General features: G+C 50.8%; 2 long non-coding RNA genes and 1 other non-coding gene across 8 annotated transcripts in view; 1 reads left to right on the top strand and 2 right to left on the bottom strand.

The window, feature by feature from the left end:
- The window catches only part of LOC141576617 (uncharacterized), a 7,361-nt gene extending 1,365 nt beyond the window's left edge, over positions 1 to 5,996 (top strand). The window contains exons 2-4 of one of the 5 annotated variants that reach the window (XR_012505033.1): positions 2,864 to 2,948; positions 3,200 to 3,992; positions 4,283 to 5,996. This is a non-coding gene — a long non-coding RNA (uncharacterized LOC141576617). Of the gene's footprint in view, positions 1 to 1,007; positions 2,949 to 3,199; positions 3,993 to 4,282 lie in introns of those variants that run through there. The other 4 variants (XR_012505031.1, XR_012505034.1, XR_012505032.1 and 1 more) reach the window with 4 other exon arrangements.
- An 828-nt stretch (positions 5,997 to 6,824) lies between these two features.
- Positions 6,825 to 11,592, bottom strand: LOC141576618 (uncharacterized). Of its 2 annotated transcripts, none has more exons than XR_012505036.1 (3): positions 9,852 to 11,592; positions 8,694 to 8,851; positions 6,825 to 8,305 (listed from the first exon to the last, which is right to left on the bottom strand). It is a non-coding gene; the product is annotated as an uncharacterized LOC141576618 (long non-coding RNA). The 2 variants fall into 2 exon arrangements; XR_012505037.1 differs by lacking the exon at positions 6,825 to 8,305 and adding an exon at positions 8,348 to 8,552.
- Positions 9,917 to 10,025, bottom strand: LOC141576620 (U6 spliceosomal RNA). Its single transcript, XR_012505039.1, has one exon. It is a non-coding gene; the product is annotated as a U6 spliceosomal RNA (small nuclear RNA).
- Positions 11,593 to 22,500: the final 10,908 nt, after the last annotated feature.

Genomic DNA, 22,500 nt, shown 5'->3' with positions numbered 1-22,500 from the left:
CAATTTTGTGTTTATTCCGTTTGGAATGAATGGTAGTGATCACCTTTCCGGTGATGAGTGGTCTCATTTTTGTACATCCTCCTTCTTCTCTATTTAGAGTAGACCTGTTGATGTTTCTTTTAGCATGGGTTCAGTGTTGCTAAACTCTTTTCGTTTTTGCTTGTCTGTGAAGTTCTTTACCTCCCCTTCTATTCTAAAGGATAGCTTTGCTGGATAGAGTATCCTAGGCTGCTTCTTTTTGTTTGTTTTGTTTTGTTTTGTTTTGTTTTGTTTTGTTTTTCATTCAAGAATTTCAATAGATCTTGCCACTCCCTTCTGGCCTGTAGTGTTTGTGTAGAGAAATCCGCTGAGAGCCTTATGGGGGTTCCCTTGGAACTCACTCTTTGTTTTTCTCTTGCCTAAAGGCATTTAGGATCATTGCTTTATCCTTGACTCTGGCCATCTTGATTAGCCTATGTCTTGGTGTGGGCCTGTTTGAGTTCTTTCTGTTGGGTACCCTCTGAGCCTCCTGGACTTGGATATCTGATTCCTTCTTTAGATTTGGGAAATTTTCAGTCATGCTTTCTTCGAATACCTTTTCGGTCCCCCTTGGTTCTTTCTTCCCCTTCTGGAACCCCTATTGTGCGTAGATGGGGCACGCTTTCGAGGGTCCCTTAGGTCCCTAAGATGGTTTTCGTTGTTCTTTATTGGTTTTTCTCTCAGCTGTTCTGATTGGGTTCTTTCTGTTGTCCTGCCTTCTAGGCCACTTATTCGTTCCTCTGCGTGATCTAGCCTGCTTTGGACAGCCTTTAGACCAGTTCTCATTTCAGCCAATGAGTTGACCAGTTCTCCTTGACTCTTCTTTATAGCTTCGATTTCGTTTTTGACGTATAGTATATCTCTCAACACTATCTCTTGGAGTTCCTTCAGGACTTGGATCACTCCTTTTTGGAAATCTTGATCGAGCAGGCATCCACGTCTATTTCATGGATCGTGCTTTCAGGGAATTTCTCTGGCTCTTTAATTGGGAGTGGTTCCTCTGCTTCTTCATAATGCTCCTATCTCTCTGGCACTGTGGCTTAAGGAGTATCAGTTATCTATTGGGGTCCTTAAGGAGTTTATGTATTTATCGAAAGCCTACGCAGGCATAAAACTTTAAAAGAGAGAGGGGGATAGGGGGAGAGAGAGAGAGACAGAGACAGAGACAGAGGGGGAGAGGGAGAGAGGGGGGTGGGGGCAGGATGTTAAAAGAATGGAGAAAAAAAGGTTTGAAAACAGTGTACGATCAATAATAGAAGAGCAAGTTGAAGCAGAATAGCAATTGAGTTGAGACGTCTTCTAAAAGCCTTTAAAAACAAATAGAAAAGATCAGAAAATAATATACAATTGTTTCAAAAGTAAATTTTTAAAAGGTAATCGGAAATAGAACAGATTTTAACAAAAGATAAAACAGAGGATTTTAAAAGACGGGAGAAAGAAAAGGTTTGAAGACGGTGTGTAATCATGAATAGAAGAGTAAGTGGAAGCAGAATAGCGATCGAGTTGAGACGTCTTTTAATAACCTTAATAAAAAGGAGGAAAAAAATCGAGAAACAATATTTGAAACCTGTGAATAACCAGTAACAGGAGATCAAAACCAAGAGAATGAAAAAGGGAAGGGGGTGGATGTTTAAAAATAATAATAATGAAAAGACTTGAAATGAAACATTTAAAAGGGATTAAAACCGTAAACGTATACGACTGTTCAAAAGTAAAGGTTAAAAAGGTAACAGAAGGTAAAACCGATATAAAAGAGATTAAAAAAGACAAAGGAAACGAAAAAAAAAAAAAAAAAGAGGAAAAAAAAAAAAAAGGATGTGTTCTCCTGGAGACGGTGCGCTCTTAACGGTTTCACCGAGAAGTCTTTCTGTCGTCGCCCTGTTTCGTGAACTCAGCTTGCTTTTTCCGCGGGCCCTCTGTCGGCGCCCTCGTCTGTGCTGCCCTCGGTGCCTGTGGGCAAGTAGATCGCGCCCCCTCCTGGCACCGCGTTCGGATGCTGCGTTCCTGCCGGGAAGGAGGGAGGGTGGCTGGCCGCCTGCCCTCTCCCGGCGCCGGTCGCTCCGCTGCTCTGTGCGGCTGTGTGCTCCGCCTCGGGTCGGCGCTCCTCTCCGTAGGTGGGCTCGGGGAAGACCGTGGAACCGCCCCGCCCCTGCTGCATTCCAAAACTCGGCTCCTTCTTAGTCTTGGTGGCGCGAGTTCTCTGAGGTACCGGGGCAGATATATAATATCTGCCTCAGGCTGAAAACGAGTCTCAGTCCTGCCTAGGAGGTTGCAGAGCCCACGGGTGCGGATTCGAGTCTCGGCCCCGCCCCCGCTCCCGCCCCCGCCCGCGCGCTGCGCGCCGCGCGCCAGGGGCTATGGCGGCTGTGGCTGCGCCCCGCCTCTCTTCTCGCGAGAAGGGCCGGTGATGGCGCCGCGGGTCTGAGGAGATGGAGGCTACGGCGCCCCTCCCCCCAGGGCACACCGGCCGTGTTGCTTTGCCTTTCTTTCCCCGTAATGGACGGGTTGGGGGGGGCGGGTTGTTCTGCTCTGTATCCCCTCCCGGCCACGGCGCGTGGTGCCGCCGACACGGTCCTCTGCCCGGCTCGTGCGGCCTGTCCCGGCCCCCGGCTGCCGGCCTGCGACTCGGGCTGGGTGTCGCGGGGACCCTCTGTGCCCGTTTCACTTGGATCGGTCGGTCAAGGGGCGCTCCGGGCAGATCAGAGACTCGGAGGCTCCCCCACCGTCCCGTCGGCCTCTCCGTGGGAGAGGGGGAGGTTTGGCGAACGAGCCCTATTCCTCCTCTGCCGGTCCCTCCCGCACTGTTTTGCTTTTGACTCTTTCTTTTCTCCTTTTCTCCTACCAGATTTTGGGCGTCTTTGTCTTTCGAAGAGGGCGGTGTTCTGTCGGAGTTCCGCAGGTGGTCTGATTGGCCGAGTGGGTCCGTCGATGTGAGTTTTGGTGTATTTGTGGGAGAGGGTGAGCTACGAGCGTCCTTCTACTCCGCCGTCTTGCTTCTTCTCGGGTTATTTTTGAAGAGTAGGTGCTGGGGATTGAACCCTGGACCTTTATTTTTTGCATGCTAAGCATGGGCTGTACTGCCTGATCTCTAGACCCTCCCCACCGCAACCCCCCCCTTTCCCACCGCCTCCATAGTACTCGATGAATCTCCTACCTAGATATCTATGCTTCCTTGGAATAGGGCCGTCGTTTTCTTCATCGGATTGATGCACGTCTGTGGATTCGTCTCGTTTCTCTCCACTGCGGTGGGTGGCATCGGGGCGTGGGGTGGGGTGGAGTGCCGTGGGCTGGGAACAGTTCTTCACGTGTAGAGGTGGAGCGGAGCGATGAGGATGGTGACTGTTTCCCCGAGTGCTCGCGCCGGGTGATGGAGGCCTGTGGTCTGACTTGGAAGAGGACTCGGGTGACCAGAACAGAGCCCGTGTGGGGTCGTTGTGGAGGGAGGAACTCCACCCCCCCCCCCCCCAGCCCCAGCCAAGGCACTCGTACCTCATCGAGGGACGGTCGGCCGAAAACAAACGAAAGCTGTCAGAGGTTTGGGGGTGGGGGTGAAGGTGTGTGTCTGTGTGTGTGTGTGTGTGTGTGTGTGTGTGTGTGTGTGTGTGTGTGTGTCTGTGTCTGTGTCTGTGTGTCTGTGTGTCTGTGTGTGGTGTGTGTGGTGTGTGTGTGTGGTGTGTGTGGTGTGTGTGTGTGTGTGTGTGTCCCCGTTCCCCGTACCACGGTCTCTGGTCGAGGCCCCCCCGAGCGGAGAAACGCACGCCAGGTTGTCCGGCCGCGTGTCCCTGCCACCCAGAGATCCCGAACCGTCCCGCTCGCTCCCCTGCCATGTGCCATGTGCCACCTGCCTGTCGGCCGGGCGCTATTTTAGACCCTGCGAAGAAGTCGACCGGACGGACGGGCCGGGCCGGGCCGGGCCGGGCCGGGCCGGGCTGAGCCGAGCCGAGCCGATCTGAGCCGAGCCCGTCCAGGCTGGGGTGGGTGGTGCTGGGTTCAGAGGAGTGGGGTACAAGCGGGAGGCGGGCGTCGATGGAGGGGAGGGGGAGGGGGAGGGGGAAGGGAGAGGAAAGGGGAGGGGAGGGGGAGCAGGGATGACGATGGTCTGGGGCTTGGCTTGTGGGGTGGGGGTGGGAGGGATGGTAGCCATCCTATGACTTTCTCTCCCTACCCCGCCTTTTGCAAGTCTGTTCGAGTGACAAGGTGGTGCTGGTTTCTGGCTGGTGCACACCATAGTGATTCTGTTCTTCTTTTTCCTGGTCTTTTTCAGGAACCCTCGTCCCGAGGGACTGAATCTAGTGCCCTGTGCTGCGCGGTACGACCTAGGGGTCGAATCTGCCAGGAGAGGACTTACAAGGATTTGGAGGATCCTGGAAAACTGCTACCATCCAGAATCCTACATGGATGTTCAAGATCTTGTGGATGGACGGACGGACGGACGGAAGACGGATCGAATGGAGGCCCCGCCCCATCCCCTGGACCCCTAGGCCCAGGAGGATCGTGATGGGTCTGGAAAGGACTCTTCCGACGAGGGTCTCGGGATGGACTTTCTCGGTCCGCGGAAGGTGTTTCTGCACAAAGAGGAAGAGAGGGGCGTTCTCGGCCAGAGAGCCCGAACCGCCTCCTTTCAGGGATCCGCTCCAGTCAGGGTTGGGGTCGGGGTCAGAACGCAGCCACCGACAGCTCCCCTCCCTCGTCTTGGCTCTCCAACTTGGGAAACCCTCCTCCCTGCCCCCTCACCCATCTTCTCGTCAGCCGGCCTCCAGCTTCCCCGTGCCAACCACCTCTCTCATGCTGCCGGACTTTCCTCCTCCTTGGGCTGCCAGGAAGCTCTCCCGCTCCTCCACGTGCTTTGGCTTGGAATCCCTGACAAACACAAGCGGTGCTGGTGGGCGGGGCCGCGGGCCGTGGCAGAAGGACTCCCTTCATCTTATGGGAGCGATTTTTATCTCCATAGAGGTGGCGATTGAGAAAACACATAAAATCACTCAGAAGAATACCCATGTGTAGTGTCCCTGACCTAGATCCGTGTCTGTCTGTCTGTCTGTCTGTCTCTCTCTCTCTCTCTGCCTCTCTCTCCATTTCGCTATTCTGTGTGTGTGTGTGTGTGTGCGCGCGCGCGCGCATGCGTGTCTGTCTGTCTCCCTTGTCTCTCTTTCCTCTCCTCTCCCCTCCTCTCCTCTTCCCTGTTCTCCCCCCTTCCCCCTCACCCCTCCACTCCTCTCTTCTCCCCTCCACTCCTCTCCTCTCCCTCTTCTCCTCTCCCCTCGCCTCTTCTCATTTCCCCTCCCCTCCCCTCTTTTCCCTCCTCTCCTTTCCTGTCCTCTCCCCTTTTATCCCTCCTCTCCTCTGCTCTCTCTCTCTCTCTCTCTCTCTCTCTCTCTCTCTCTCCCCCCTTCACTTCCCTCCCTCCTCCCTACCCCCCCAACCCCTACCTTCACAGGGCCTCATAGATTGCAATCGGTTTCCATGAAATGTGATGAAGAGGGAATGAATTTTAGAATGATATCCCCATGCCATCGAATCCTTCTTCCCCAGGGATAGCGACTTATTTGTGGTCGTGTTTGTTTTTGTTTTTCTTGTTGTTGTTTTGGGGCGCATCGAGGGCGCAGGAGGCGTTGGGAGTGAGGGTGATGTTTCTCTTTCTGTCTGTCTCCTCCTTAGGAAGGATTTTAAGAGGAGGGAGGACCCACAGAAATCTACCATCTTGTCTCGTACTGCAGCTGTGTTTGAGCTTCCTATACGATCTGGGCGGAACACTCCCCACCCTCACCTCAAGCCGCCATTGCCGCCCCCTCAGCCCCCCTGCACCCCCGTCCAGTCCCACACTTGGGGCGGTGGTTGGGCATAGGGGGATGTTGGCGGGGTGGTGGTTGGTGGGGGGTGGGGTGGTGGAGGAAACCAGAAAACAGACCACTGTGGCACGTGGGTGACTGGGGCTTCAGGGTGAAGGAGGATGAATAAAATGGCCGGAATTAGGCTAACGGATTGCTTCTTCTTTTTTTGGCGGGGGGGGGAGGGGAGGATCATTAGGTCATTCATTCATTCATTTGCTGGGGGGGGGGGGTGTCATTCGGTTTCTTATGCTCGCCCTGAAAACGGTCAACTGTCCTGACTGACTGGTTGCTGCTCACGGTTCCAGGCCTGTTGTTGAAACTGGAAGCTATCGATCTTACTGTTTCTACTGTATTTCACTCATTGAAAGTCATCATCATGCTGGGTCTCTGAGTCTTTCTCCGAGGAGAAGGTCGGTCACGGGACTAGTGACCTGACAAAATAGCCTGAGTGACCAAGAAGGCCACACCTTGAGTGCTTATGAGATAACGAGATCTAACCACCAGCCTCTATAGAATGGGTCACCTGGAGGCATCGTGACACCATTCTGAGTCTTCTGATGAGAAAACGATTCTGTGGATGGTGATCGATGCCCGATTGTTTGAGCTATGGCTCTAGAACCACCCCACCCACTCCATCCCCAAGGTGGGTACACAGTTTTGAAGACGCTAGCCTGCTGTGAATCCCCTTTGCCCGGCAGAGCGATAAAATGGCCTCTTTGCTTCTAAGCTCCAAGACCTTGTCTCTGGATTCTTGGGCTCGTCGGGGACGGGGGCCGAACTTTTGGCAACAAGCGTGCTTCAGAAACAGCGGATGCCCGAGAAGGACACTCTGCCTCTCCCTCTTCTTCCGGGCCTGAAATGGGGAGGAAAAAAAAATCGCTTCCCCTGGAAGCCGGAGTCCGGAGCCCGCCATCCGGAGGGACTTCTGGCTTGGCCTTCTCCTGGGGTGGGGGGGAGGGCACGCCACTGCACGTGTTCTTTGTCAACTCCCTGTTTCTCTCTTCTCGAGTTATCTCTTTGGGACGGCTCCCACACTGGGTGAAAACAGACAGACTGGCTGGTATGTCTCCCTACCCCACCCTTCGCCCCCAAATGACTGATCTCCTGTCCCATCAGAATCACCACTTGTTTTCCAACGTGGCTTTCTTGGATCCTGGAGGACTTGTAAAGGAAAAGCCCAGCTGGGCTAACAAGCTAAAGTCACAAATCTAAGTGTGATAAGTGTCCGTTTACTGATCTAAGTTCTGCTGGGCTAACTCGTAAATCTGAAGTTTAGTGTCAGTTTACTGGGCTAACAAGCTAACTCGTAAATCCAAGCTCAACAAGTGTCAGTAACGTGATCTGTTCCAAATTGATAAGCTCCAGTGTACTGATCCTTTGCTTTTTGTTGTTTGAGCCTTATTGGCGAATAGACCCATATTTGTAATTAACCCTATGAAACCTCATGTGCACGTCTTGGAGGTGCTCAGAGCTTCGGAGCAGAAGCCCCTCTGAGCCCGCCGGCGTAATAAATCTGAGTACTCCAACCCTCCGAGTGGTGCTTGTTTCTTGGCTGGCCTGTCATTTCCGTAACAGACTGATATCAACTTAGAGCCAAGATGGGCGCAGAACTGAAGGAGCTTCTCGGCTGGCCTAAGAAGCCTGTCGTCGTGATGTGGGAGGCATTCTTTACGAGGGACCTATCTGATTAAGTGCTTGACCGCCTTTTGGACTTTGAACCAACTTGGAGATAGGAACTAGGATGAGAGGGCACCCGAAATAGCTCAGCAAACTCTTCTCCATCCTTAGAAGACAGACAGACAGACAGACAGACAGACAGACAGAGTGTGTGTGTGTGTGTGTGTGTGTGTGTGTGTGTGTGCGCGCGCGCGCGCGTGTTTGTGCGCGTGCGGGGGTGTGGGAGAGGGAGGAGATGACGTCAGCGTACTGGACACTGTTTCAGTGACATGGGGAGTGCTGTCAACTAGGAAGGAACGTCATGTATTCTTCAGCCTTGTGTCTGTACAGGTGGGTACACTCAGGGTTCCAGAAAGGATGGGATATTCCTGGCAGTCGTCTACTGCCCTGGCATCGAGGGCTGGCTGGCTGGCTGGCTGTCATCCAAAGTGGAGGCTCTCGTGAAAGGGACAGAACCGAGTCCCAAGGAGATGCCTCCTTCACTGACTTTCATGCAAACACAGTGGACCACAGCCTCCGGAAAGAGGGTGGGTGGCACACGTGGCCCCAGTCTGTTCTGTCCATTCGGCAAATGGCCTGGGTTAGGGGAAACCCAGCATGGCGACCATCCGACAGGCCGACCCACCGACCCACGGACGTGCTCGGTTTCTCCCAGCTCCCTGGATGACCTCCCCCACCCACCCCCACCCCACCCGCATTCCTTCACCCACCGTGGTGTCTGGTGTCAGGGCACTTGGAAGATGACTCCCATTGTTCAATAGACAGGGGCAGGAAGATTCCTATAGGACCGCAAAAACAGTCAACTGGCCATACACACATACATACATACGTACAAACGTTTTGTCCCCAGAGGCCTCAGACCTCCTCTCTCTGGACCCGCTGAACCCCAGTAACTGGCCCCCATTCAACTGCCACATAGTAGGGGTCATCCAGACGTTCTTGGGATGGTAGGTATGACTTCCAAAGGGGTTGAAGCCTTCCTTCCCCCGCTGCAAGCCTGATGCCATCAGCATGGCCAGGACACTGCTACAAACAAACAAACAAACAAACAAACAAACAAACAAACAAACACACACACACCACCACCACCACCACCACCACCAACAACAACAACAACAACGACGACAACAAAAGACAAACACATGCGTATGTGACTTGGGGACATACTTTCCGCAGCCTCCAGGGACGAAGGCACTCGCTTCGCTGGGTAAATCCTACGAGGCTTCACTAAAGCGCTTGCCAACTTACTTCTCAGAAGGATCGATCTCTGCCCCCATCACCCGCCATCATCAGGCAAGGTCGTCAGAATCCATGGGAGATATAGACTAGAAGAAGAAGTAGAGGAAGGAGGAGGAGGAGGTGGAGGAGGAGAATCAGTGACATGAGGTGTGTACGACTTCTTGTCTCCAAGAGGATTGAGTTTTAAATTTTTTTCTTTTCAGATACAAGGGAAAATAAACTTTTGTTTTTTCCCCTTCCTTCCCTTTTAGAGGCGGACACCCACATGGTAAATATCATACCTCTGTCAGCAGAATGGAACCCTTTCTCTTTTTCTCCCTCCCTGACCCTTCTGGGATTCAGAAATCCTCCGTGAGGATTTTTCTATTCTTGGCAGCAGAGTTATTAGCATCATTGACTTGGAGGCAAAAACTTAGGTTTCCATTAAACTGGGATAGACATGCATGGATAAGAGATACTAGTGCTACTCGTTTTCCTTAGGGTTCCCCTGTGTCTGTGGTGTGTGTGTGTGTGTGTGTGTGTGTGTGTGTGTGTGTGTGTGTGTGTGTGTGTGTGTGTGTCTGTGTGTCTGTGTCTGTGTGTCTGTGTGTCTGTGTCTGTGTCTGTGTCTGTCTGTCTGCCTGCCTGCCTGCCTGCCTGCCTGCCTGCCTGCCTGTTTATTGTAGGAACTCTCTGTCAATGGAAGTATAGTTGACTTACAATGTTGTGTTCATTTATGACGTACGGCATAGTGATTCACTTATTCACACACACACACACACACACACACACACACACACACACACACACACACACGTATACTTTTTCAGGATAGGTTATTACAAGCTATTGAACATAGTTCCCTGTGCTAGACAGTAGGACCTACTTGTGTACCTAGTTTGTATAGGGTGGTTTATATCTGCTAATCCCAAACTCCTGATTTATCCCTCTGCCCTCCCCCATTCCTCCACCCTACCCTGTCCCCTGTGTTAACCATCGGTTTCTTTTCCATGTCTGCGAGTCCAGTCTGTTTCTGGTTTGTAAATAGGTTCCTTGGAGTCTTTTTAAAATGGAGTTATTTATGTATGGATGGGTGTCTTGACTTACTTTCAGATCCCACCTAGAAGTGATGGCATAGGATATCTGTCTTCCTCTGGGTGACTGACATCACTAAAGCTACGGAACTCTTCACGTATGTGCGTGTGTCGTCCACGTTCAGGGGCCGTGCTGATCTTCTCTGGATGGTTCCCGTGTTAGTCGATGTGCTGTGGCAGCAAGCGCTTGCCTTAGGGTTTTTGTCTCAACCTGAAAGCCGGCCCGGAGACTGAAGGTCTTCTAGTTGCCTCCACTATCTGCCTAGGACCATCTCCACGAACGTTTCCCATTTTCTCTCACCCTTTTGTCTTGGCATCATTGAGTACTAAAATGCTCCGTCTCCTGAAGCCCTGCAGACTGAAGCTGGACAACGGGAGGTAAACGTCAGAGAAATGGCCACAACAGCTCCTGTGGAAACCATCCTAGGGCCTGTTTTTGGAGGAGCCGCTCAGAGAGTTGAGCCGAACACCCCAGGACATCATCAGAGGCATTTCAAACTGCTCGAGCCATTTCGATGACCCCGATGTGTGGAAATCTCCTACTAGACTGACCCCCTACTCCCGGCCCTGAATCTGGTTTCTCATCTGCTCCAATGATTAACTTTTGTGCTGTACTTTGGTTTTCCACACAAGTGCCTCTTAGGCGATACCTGACTGCTTGCTCCCTAGGCCTAGCTTCAGAAGCCCATCGACACCACCGCCTCCTGAGACGAGATACTACAACTGTTTCCTTGAACAGACCTGTTCTCAGAACTAAGAAACTGGGTCCATGAAACGCAGGCCCTCTAGGAAACTATTCCCTCCCTCCTGCCCCCACACCACACGCACGCATGCACGCTCAGACGCACGCACGCACGCACGCACGCACGCATGGACGCACATGCACAGTCAACAGCCCAGCTTTTAATGTGTAAAACTTCCAGGGAAGTTACAGAATAGGGAAATGTTGGGGTCCAGAGTAGGCTGCCCCAAAATGTGCCCGATGGACTATGCTGAATGAAAGGGACTTCACAACTGGCCAAGGGGGAGGGTATAGGTCAGTGGTAGAGTGTGTGCTTAGCAAGCAAGCACAAGGTCCTGGGTTTAATCCCCAGTACCTCCGGTCAAAAATAAATACATAAAATCGAATTCCTCTCCCCGCCCCCCCCCCCCAAAGTATACACTGCTGTATGTCAACTCTGTCTCAATAAAACTGGAAGAAAAAAAGGAAAAAAAAATGATTTAACAAAAGAAGGAAAGAAACAAACAAAGAACTGCCCGAGGCAAGAGGAACACTCTGGCCCTCCTTTCTGCCTCCCTGGAAGCAGGGGAAAAAGAATTTTGTTTTTTTAAAGTCTCCCATCCCAGAGGAATCTATCAAGTCAGAGGTCTGCTTCCATGCCCTTCCATGATTCTCAAACGGTGTAGTGGGGTTTACCCAGATTAGGAAAAGGAGGGGACTCCTTTGGCCTGAGACCAGGCGAGATTCTCCCCCTCCCTCCCGCCTCCCTCCGTGCAGTTGGGACGGGGTGGCCTAAGGGTGGGGAAATTGAAACCAAAGAACAAAAGCCGTTCAACAGAGAGGAGCCGGAGGCCAAGTCAAAGGCTCTGACCTGAGCACAGAGCTTTCTGCATTTGAATGAAGCGATTGAACGAGGCCCTGCCGAATGGATCCTCCTGACGTCCCCGCCCCCGCTTCCAGGAGACAGTCAGTCGATTTGGGACCGATCGGTGGAGAAGGCCTGTGAGGCGGCGGCGGCGGCGGTGGCGGCGGCGGCGGCGGAAGCAGCGGCGGGGGCGGGGGGGGGGGGTGGTGCGCGGGCGGGGGCGGGACCAACGGTCGCTCCAACTCTGCCTGCCTGCCTGCCTGCCTGCCTGCCTGCCTGCCTGCCTGCCTGCCTGCCTGCGGGGCTGAGGCCTGAGGGCCACGCTGGTTCCTGCCACTCAGGGAAACTTCTGCGGGTGTTGCCGAAAGATCGCCCTCCCCGACCCCGTCCCTGACGAGCCAAATAACCCAGAGACAGGGTCTTAGAGTTTAGAAGAAAAGAGGCAGCTTGATTGCTTTGCTGGGCAAAGGGGACTCACAGCAGGCTAGTGCCCTCCAAACTGTGAACCCGTCTTGGGGTTGGGGTTTCATGCTTCTGTGGACGAACAGGTTGGAGCATGAAAGGGAATCACAACAGGCGGGAGCACAAAAGGTGCTCATGATCAACAAGGGTCTCTGATGAAACTTGCTCCTAAATCTGGATGAGTGTCTGATAACATGGGACCTCCTGGTGGTCTAGTAGGTCATCAGCCCGTGACCTTCTTTATCTGGTCAGACTCACCCGGCGGCACCAGCGCCACGGAGGAACTCGGGGTGGGGGGTGGGGGGTGGGAGGGGGCTGGTCGTTCTCCTGAGCTTATCCTCCCGTGACTCCCTTCCTGGGGAAAGACTCAGACGCCAAACATGATTGTCAAGTTGAACGATCAGAGGAAGGTCAAATCAAACAGTTAGAATCGACAACTTTAGCTGTTTTTAACAGTGGGCCTGGAGCTGGGAGCGGTGTCTGGTCAGTCGAGTTTGCTGATCGTTCTAAAAGCAAGCAGTAAGCATAAAGCCAAAAATTGGCTTAGCCTAAGTGCGGCCACTTCATGATTCCTCCTTCACTGGGGGCTGAGGCGTGGGGGAGGGCGGGGGTGGGGGACAGGACTGAGGTGGCGGCGAACTTCTCCGTGAATGCTCGGAGCCGAACTGCTCTCTGGGCCTAGGTCTGAAAAAGGCCTGAGTCTCAGCTATGACAGATTCTCTCTCTTTCTGGGCACATGGACTGACTCGCCCCGCATCCTCCCATCCTGTCAGACCCTTTGGACACACACCTCCACCTGAAGAGTTCTTTGGCCTCGTCCAGAAAAAACAAACACACGCACGAACAAAACCAAACGAGCACACAGAAACCCTGCTGATCTCCTTGGACCCCATTCACTTCGGAGAGTCCCTCTCGTAGAAATCCCCTCTGATCGATGATTTCACCACAGCCGCCTCCCTTTCTCCGGCACAGTGACCCCCCACCCCCACCCCTGCGTGGGCCCTGTCCCTCTACCTATCAAAAACCAAACCCCAGGAGAAAAGAAAATCAGAATGCTGTTTTGAGCCACTGGATCTGTGAAAGGAACCAAACAGAAAGCTGAAATAACCAAACCAGCCGAACACCAAAAGCGAACAGACAGATACCCCAGAAAGAAGGGCACGCTGACCCTTGCCCCTTTCCTTCCTGGAATCAGGACATAACATAGATCTACACCCCACCCCCCACCCCACCCTCCCCAGATGTCTTCTTTATGCCGGAACGAGAGTGACGTTCTTATTGTCAACGGTGCTGTTATGGAAATGACAGGCCGGCCAAGAAACAAGCACCACTCGGAGGGTTGGAGTACTCAGATTTATTACGCCGGCGGGCTCAGAGGGGCTTCTGCTCCTAAGCCTTGAGCACCTCCAAGACGTGCACATGAGGTTTTATAGGGTTAAGTACCAGCTTGGGGTATTCGGCCAATAGGCACGCAATAGCTTTAGCAACATCATTATCACGAAAGTAGAGGCAGTGAGGCAGCAAACCAACATTTCAAGGCCAGATATGTCTCTTTGAAAATCCAGCTGGCTAGCAAAATATGAACAGGGAATCAGCAAACCGGCACTTATTAATTTAGATTTACGAGTTAGCCCAGCAGAACTCAGATCAGTAATCCGACACTTGTTACACTTAGATTTGCGACTTAGCTTGTTAGCCCAGCTGGGCTTTTCCTTCACAGTGTAAAGCGGAGAAGGAGAGAATTCTGTACAAACAGACCTCGATGAAAAGAATCCTCACCCTCTTTTAGGCCCCCACCTCAACACACGTGCGCGCACACACACACACACACACACATGCATGCACGCACGCGCGCGTATAGTTACTCCTGTTCTCTCTCTTTCTCTCTCCCTCTTCCTTTCTTACTGATTTTTTAAAAATGTTTACTGATAACACAGAAAACAATTGCTTAAATGTTGTCCAGGAATGATATTCATTTTTGAAAACATGATATATATTGTAAAGGATTTGGGCTCCCTTAGAAAAATCCCAGTCCAGGCACGATTGTATAGCACCTCCTTTCACTTTCAAGTGTCTCATTTCAGACAATAAAGTAGCCAGTCATCTTCCTTGTGCATGACCTTTGTAACTGGCACAAGTCAAACGGCACAAAATTCAGACCCAATCTCCTGATCCATATGATTCTCATATTCTTTTTTTTTTTTTTTTTTTAGCGAGTCCAGAAGCTATGGGTCTGTGCCAACCACCCGTGGCTGTTCACTATCCAGCATTTCTTCCATTATCTTTATGTTGTCCTGTTTCTTGGAAGTATTAGTGCAGCTACTTTTCCCGATGGTCTGTCTCTGTCTCTCACTCTTTTCTCCTTCTTTTTTTTTGGGGGGGGAGGAGGGGGATGGGTTTGATTAGGTTATTTATTTATTTTAATGGTGGTTCTGGGGATTGAACCCAGGGCATCATGCATGCTAAGCAGGCACTCTAACAATGATCTATATCCTTCTCTACACCGCCCCCCCGACCCTCCAGCACCGCCCCCCCCCGTCCCCGGCCAGGGCCTGTCTTTGCTCAACCCAATAGAAAAGCATTTATGTTTTGCCAGTTTCCTGGGTCCTTCTTTGTTTCATAAAACTGAGAAGAAATACACGTGGAAGTTCTCTCCTATGAATTGAACAGACTGAAGATCCTTTAAATAACCAAATGAGGTGGAAGTGCAGAGAGTACCATACGGGAACACACCGAGGCACATCGTCATCAAATTGACCAAAACTAAGGATAAGGAGAAAATATTAAAATGAACGAGAGAAAAGCAGCAAATAACATACAAGGGAACTCCCGTAAGGTTATCAGCTGATTTTTCAGCAGAAACTCTACAGGCCAGAAGTGGGTGGCACAACATACTTAAAGTGATGAAAGGGGAAAACTGACAGGTAAGAATACTCTATTCAGCAAGGCTCTCGTTCAGATTTGAGGGAGAAATCAAAAGCTTCACAGATAAACAAAAGCTACAAGATTTCAGCACCATCAAGCCGGCTTTACAAGGAATGATAAAGGATGGTCTCAAGTCATCAAATCCTAAGAAAAGAGAACAAAAAGATGACAGAGAAAGGGAGGGGGGGAGAGAGGGAGAGAAAGAGGGGGAGAGAGGGGGGGAGAGAGAGAGAGAGAGAGAGAGAGAGAGAGAAAGAGAGAGAGAGAGAGGGAGGGAGGGAGGGAGGGAGGGAGAGGAGACCTTCGAAAGATTGCTTTGCCTGTTTAGGGTCTTCCGTTGTTCCTTAAAAATTTTGAAATTGTTTGTTCTAGTTCTGTGAGGAATGTCGTGAGTATTTTGACAGGGGTTGCATGGAACCTGCGGATTGCTTTGGATAGTGTGGCCATGTTGATAGTATTGATTCTTCCAATGCAAGAGCACAAGGCATCTTTCCATTTCTTTGTGTCATTTCAGATTCTGGAGTATAGATAACCTCCTCGATTAAGTTTATTTCTAGGCATTTTACTGTTTTTGACTCAATGGAAGTGTTTATCCCAGTTATAAAATTCTGGTTTTTAAAGTGGAGGGGGAAAAATAAAAAGGAAAGGAAGGGCCACAAATGGCAAAATATCCTTCTTTCTCATGGGTGAATTGTATTCCATTACGTGTGTGTATGTGTGTGTGTGTGTGTGTGTGTGTGTGTGTGTGTGTGTGTGTCCCCTCTTCTTTATCTATTCAAATGTTGATGTGCACTTAGGATGCTTCCGTATCTTGGCAATCATAAATGATGTTGCTGTTAATAGCAGGGTGTGTGTATCTTTTTGAATTCATTCTTCTTTTGTGGTTGGCTTTATTCCTTTGATAAGTATGTAAGTTTAAAAAGCTAAAGCTCTAAACCTTCCTGGAAACAATGCACAGTACATATATGTAAATTAAAAATATATGTGCAGTAAAAACATTTTAAAAAAATAAATAAATAAAAAAGAACGAAAGACAAGGAAATTAGCTATCAAGCCGTGAAAGACATGGAAGAAACTTAAAAGACATCTTACTAAATCAAAGAAACCGGTCTGAAAATTGTTACCAACTGTACAATTCCAACCAAATGACATCCTGGAAAAGGCAAAGCTCTAGAAACAATCAAAAGATCATGGTATCCAGGGGTTTGGGGAGAGGGAGGGAAGGAGGAATGAACAGATGCAGCGTGAGGGATTTTTAAGGCGATGAAATTATTCTGTAGGATACCATAGTGGTGGCTGCATGTCATTGTACATTTGTCAAAACCCATAGAACGTACAACCTCAAGAGTGAACCGTCCTGTAAACTATGGACTTTGATGGATAATAACGTGTCCATGTCGGATCATCAGTTTTACCAAATAGGCCACACTGATGAGAGATGTTGAGGGGAGTGGAGGATATATGCGTGGGTGGGGAGGGCTATGTGAGAACTCTCTGTATTTTCTGCTCAATTCTGCTGTGAGCCTGAAACTGCTCTAGGAAATAAAGTCTATTAATCAAAAACAAAAACAAAAACAAAAACAGAAACAAAAACAAAAACAGAAACAAAAACAAAACACCCAAATGAGGTGAACCAGGATTCAGTCATCCAAAATGGAGCTGGACGGCCAGTGGGAGGAACTTTGTTGCAGACATAGTCCTGTTTCAGGGAGGGGGACGTTGTCCCCTCCCTCTACACATCTTGAGTTCTCTGGGCTGGACTGATCCAAAAATGGACCCCAGACGGATCGTTGAGCAGGAGCGACAGGGAACCTACTGTCTTTCATTCAAGCACTCATGTGTCCCCGAAGCAGGCAGCTTTTCTCCGTTTTAGGACAAGAAATCAGCCCTTTGTGCGAAATGGGCCGGGCTGAGAGCCTTTGGTTTTGGGTGACCCGTCCGTGAAGAATCGAGACGGAGTTTGGGTTTTGGGGAGGGGGGGAAGCCCCTGAAAGAAGTCACGAGGTTGGTTGGTTTCTCTAGGCTTCCGGGGCCTGAAGGCTCTCAGTGGGTGATCAGGGTGTTTTCCTAAGTCCAGATGCAGGGAGGGCACCCTCCACGGAAGTGATCGATTTCCCGCTTTCAGGGAGACAGAAAGAAGAGTCTGAGGGTCCCTCTTGCGTCTGCTGGCCCCTCGGCTTCTTCGGTCACTCTCATTTCTAACCCATCCGTGTGCCACGGAGGCACATACATGTTTGGGGTGGCCTCCCCTGGGTCCCGACACCGGCATCAATGGGGGGAGGGGGGGCATGAGTGGTCAGAACTGTATCAAGCTCAAGGGCACCACCAACCGGTTTCAAAAACAAATCTGCCAGCAGCTGCTAGCCGCAGCCTGGTCGTTTCAAAGTTCCCGCCTTGCTCTTGTGGTGTGTTTTCTTTCGTTTCCCCTTCTCCACTTGCCCCGTGGGGTAGTCTGATGACACACACTTCCAGTGCTTCTTTCTTGCATCTGTGTCTCCTGGGCTGCAGTCCTAAGAGCCCCCCCCATCGCCCCCGCCCCCCCAATCAACTCGTTTCTTTACCCTCCACCAGGTCTCCTGGCTTGGAAATCTCGGCTCACAGCATGTGTCTCGTGTCCTCTCTGAATTCACGGGCCCAGCCATCCACCCTAAGGAGACGGAGGGAGGGAAGGAAGGTTTTGACCTGGCGACCTTCCTTGCCGGCATCCTCCGGATTTGGGACCCTTCAGTGCGCCACCTGCCACCCGCCATACCACTCTCACCCTGAGGCCTAGCCCTCGGGGCTCCGTCCACGCGGAAACCTGAACGCGGACGGGCCTGGACGGTGGGCGGGGTGGGGGTGGGGGTGTGGAGGGGCTTGCTTCATCACTGCCGGAACCGTGGAGGCGACCGGGACAGACGCGTCCTTCAAGAGGTGAAGGGACACGTCGCCCGGGCTAGGTCCGTGCCACAGCATGTGATTTGGCTCTAAAAAGGAAACCAGGGACCCGTGGAGCCGAGAGACCTGTGGGAGACAGGCGGGGCCGTTTCTGCGTGCCCCTGACTCCCTGAAAGAAGCCAATCTGAAAAGGTGGCATCCTGTAGGGTACCGGCTCTGGATGACATTCATTCTCAAAAGGGCAAAAGCCCCAGAGAGGGTGAAAAGATGAGTGGGGTCGGGGGTGGTGGTGGTGAAGGTTGTCTGTGTGGGTGTGTGTGTGTGTGGGTGTGTGGGTGTGTGTGTGTGGGTGTGTGGGTGTGTGTGTTGTGGCGGGGGGTTGTTGATGAATAGGTGGAGCACAGGGGACTTTTAAGCAGCGAAACTCTCCGGTAGGTAGGTCCACGATGGGGTGAAAACCAACGTGTTGGATATGGCAATACCTAAGATGGGGTGAACTGAAAGAACCCTTCTGGGTGTCCCGCCCCTCAGCCGAAGTTTAAAGTCCTTCCTAAAGCCAGAAGGTAAAGACACACGAGAGCAATCTGAGGGGCCATCGCTGAGGAGTAACAGCGAGGCCAGTGAATCCAGTGAAAGACTGACTGACGTGGGGGCCTGGGTCCCTCGGCTCGACCCCCTTCCCCGGGAAACCGAAGCCTTCGACGCAGGGATGCGCTTTGACACGCTTCTGTCTCATCGGAGAAGGCTTCTTCTGCCTGGCATTGCGTGACGGGGCCGAGAAACCCGTCCTCTCCTCCTCTGCGTGAGGTAGCGGTCGCTCCCGCCTTTGCGCAGCGGTGAAGAAAGCTACCAGAAACACGGTTCTGCGTTTCTCTCGATACCGTGGGCGAGCGTCACGGCTTTTCCTTGCGTTCCACCATGCAGTCAGATAGCATTCTCAAAACTAAGCGTGCCATGCAAATTTTCCTTTTCCTTTTTTAAAGTGACTGTCAAGAACTTAGGCAGCATCGAGTGAAAACGTTGGGCACCTTCATCTCTTGGTTTGTATGGAGCCAGCTAGGTCATCAGACCCACGTCACCATGATTTCTGAATTCTAAGATCCTTTCCAATCCATGATATTGTACATTCCTGGGTCATGGGATGTCACTATGGCTGATCAGGTCAAAGGGAATGTGTCCCTCCAGAGCACTTATTAACACGTCAGTTTATTTAAACGACAACAAAGGAAATTCCCTTCGGGCGATATTCATTCCACACGCTAAAGGAAAGCGATAGGTTGTGTGCCTGAGCCCACACAGTGTGACGCAGGAACGGGGTGGGGGTTGAGGGAGGAGGAACTCTGGCTAGTGTCCGGGACCTAACGGGAGATAGAGTGGAGGATTTTTGCCCTTCTTCAGGGACAGGGTGAATCGGCCCGAGGTTGCCTTGTGCGCTCAGAAAGAGGGCCTTTACCGGATGCCCCGAGCAAGCAGACTTTTCTTTTCTTCTTCTTCTTCTTTTCTTTTTTCAGTTTTATTGACATAGGTTTGACATACAGCCCTCTATCAGTTTCAGGTGTACAGCACAATGATTTGACTTCCATAGACTGTGAAGTGATTATTAGGTAACTTTAGTGACCAGGAAACAACGATATGTTAAAAGGGGGTTTAATCAACAGAACTGCTATTTCTGATGATCATCTATTCCTAAGAGAAAGGACAGATGAACACTCCAAAATGCAGCAAGTGCATAGTCACAGAATGATGAACAATCTTTACCCGTGCCGACGTTTTGACGCCAGGATACGTGGAAAGCTGAAGTTTTAGAGCATAGAAATATTTGGCTCTCCATTTGACCTGGAAATCTCCTTGTTGGAAAGAAGCTAATTTCTCCTCCTCATCCTCGTCCTCCTCGTCCTCGTCCTCGTCCTCGTCCTCCTCCTGCCTTTTTAACTAAAAAAATAAAAAAATAAAATAAAATAAAAATTTTTTAACAAGAAGTTTTTATCTTTTTGGAGGGGGGACGGGTCATTAGGTGTCTTTATCTACGTTTCAATTAATTATTTAGATTTATTATACGTTTTCAGTGGTGGCACTGGGGACTGAGCCCAAGGCCTTGTGCATGCTGAGCACGCACTCTACCGCAGAGCTCTACGCTTTCCCAGAAAGGAGCAAATTTCTAAACATAGAACTGGATGAGTAGGTCAGCTTTTTGATCTCATAGAAGCAGCGGCCCAGTTCTCTGGGGGGAACCCTCCTTATCTTGTCCATCTCGACAACGTCAGAAACGTCTGTCTGCATAGCCCACAGTGGCCTGAGACTGAGGCCAGGGGGCTGAATCAGGTAGAACCTGAAACCGAATGGAAGAAACAAACAAACAAAAAAGGGTGGGGAGGGGCACGCGGAGGCCTTTTTAAACGTACACACTGCTGCGTGGTCTCCCTCGTCGAAACTCTAATTCGCAGCCTTCTTAAGGAGAAATATACACCTGAAACGTCTTTTTTCCACACAGAGTTTAAAAGCTTTCACCCTCCGAGCCGAAAAACCTTACCCGTCCCATCGGTTCTTTCTGAGTGAGTGGGTTCTCTAGTGTCCTACGCGTCTGCTGGGAAACAAGCTGCTGGAGAACCAGCAACTAGAAACCAAGCTGCACCAGCATTTCCATGAGCGTAAAATCTTACATTCACACTTACTTGCTTAAAAATGCACACGCCTGCTTTGTTTTCATGTTTTACACAGTCGATGACCCATAACATGTATGATGCTCAAGAAATTGTGTGAGGGGCAATCCTGAGATTGACCGTGAGGGCGCAACAGATGGCAGATATTTCCTTAGGGTAAAACAATGGACGGTCATGGGAAGCCAGATCATCCATTAACAGAACTTGGTTCTGGCAGGAAAGCATGTGGTTTAACCCCGGGGAAATATTTGCTATCTCGAGATGTCCCAGAGGCAATCACAGGATACACTTAGAAATTTTGCATCCCCCGAGGAGGGTGATTGTTCCTGGAAGGGATAGGCCTGAAATGAATCAGTTAGCCAGCAAGCAGAACTTCGTGCTTCTGGCATGAAATATCTAAAGCCCCACCTCTTTGATCGCATTCCTTTTTTTTTTTTTCCCTGAGCCGTATACTCCCAATAAACAGGATGTCGACCAGGCTTTTGGCACTCTAGATCCACGAGACCTTGAGTCCCCTGGTCCCATTTTCGCTCTTTACTTGGTCTCTTTGTTTCTTCATTCTTGCGTCGCCCGTCCTCAGACACGGTCCCGAGCTGCGCTGGACGCAGCACCCGTCCTACCCGACTCGTGAGTGACCTATAGTTTTTAAATGAAAGCTACAAAATCTCTGGTCATGTCGATCTGCTGGTCTCGTCTGTATGAGACAGGGCAGTACCTGAGTTTCAGAGACACACACAGACACACACACAGACACACACACACACACACACACACACACACACAGACACACACACACACACACACACACACACACACACACACACACACACACACACACACACACACAGACACACACTCTAAAGGGAACAAAGAACAAAGAAAGATAGAGAAAGAAAAAGAAAAAGGCTCAGGGGAATAAAGGATTCGCTTGCTCTCTGTGACATGACCCAGTAGACCTAGTTGTCACGAGACAGGAAGCTCAACTCTCCGTGTTTACATTATCTGTTCCTGAGCTTTCTTGCAGAAAATTCTCATGCGTTTCTTTCCCCTCACGGAAGTCTTCTCTATTCCCCACAGAGCCTGGGGCGATGGCTCTTCACCCTGGAGCCGCCTGCGGCCGATCCAAGATATCGGATGATTTATGGAAGTGATCAGTGATCCTGAGACAAAGCCCTTCCTTTAGGTAGAAAAGCATGGCCCCTGCTGCTCAGGGAGCTGGCACTCCCCCTCCCTCTCCCCTCATGCCACCTTCTCCTTTGTGCACAAGCTATCGCTTTCGCAAAAGAGCTTGGCTTGCCTGAGAGTCTTGTGGAAGCCATCCTCATTTCTATGGTACTGCCGTCCAAGGATCTGGAAAGGGCCCGGTCCCATGTATGCATGTATGCATGTAGGCACTTGTGTATGTCCCCGGCTTGTAGGCCTGGCATGTTTCTTCCTCCACATACACTTGCCAGAGTTCATTCATGAAAGAGCTCTATGGAACTGGTTTTCAAGGGAACATGCAGGCAGGGAATGCGAACAGGAAGGAACCCAAATGTTTTCCTTCAGGTTGACATGATCTAGGACAGATCCTTTCATCCAGAAAAGCAAATGTCAAGGGATCGGTCTCGTGAAAAGAGCCATGTCTTGATTGTGACGAGCAGCATTCGAGGTGAAACTTTTCGCCTCCCTAGGTTTACCCCGAATCCATTAAGTTCCTGTGGGTTATCTCTGTCATAAAACGTGTCAGCCAGGAAAAAAAAAAAAAAAAAAAAAGAGTCTGGGAGCGATGGTTGGCTCGGTCTCAAGTCTCAGGAAGTGTTCACACCCCAAGCAGTCCGAGGGGGTAGTGTGTGTGGGGGGGGGGGGGGGGAGGCGGTCCATCTCTGAAAAATTGGTGCCTCCTCCACGTAGTTTTTGGTCCCTTGCAACTGAAGCATCTGGCGACGTCCCTGGAATGTTTAGATCGTTTCCAAAGAAGATGAGATACGGAAGCGTTCGTTCCTGGCTCCATGAGTCGAAGGGGACGTGCTTTAATATCTTTCTGACAGAAAAGACTCGAGATCTGTCAGTGTGTTGGCCGACATGACTGGTATACCTTCGGAGGATGGATGGACCTACAGACAGACAGACAGACCGGAATACATACATACTTACTTACATACGTACATAT

Source organism: Camelus bactrianus, unplaced genomic scaffold (assembly GCF_048773025.1).
Source record: "Camelus bactrianus isolate YW-2024 breed Bactrian camel unplaced genomic scaffold, ASM4877302v1 HiC_scaffold_147, whole genome shotgun sequence".
NCBI classification, from domain to species: domain Eukaryota; kingdom Metazoa; phylum Chordata; class Mammalia; order Artiodactyla; family Camelidae; genus Camelus; species Camelus bactrianus.
This window is presented reverse-complemented; position numbering and strand designations above follow the sequence as displayed.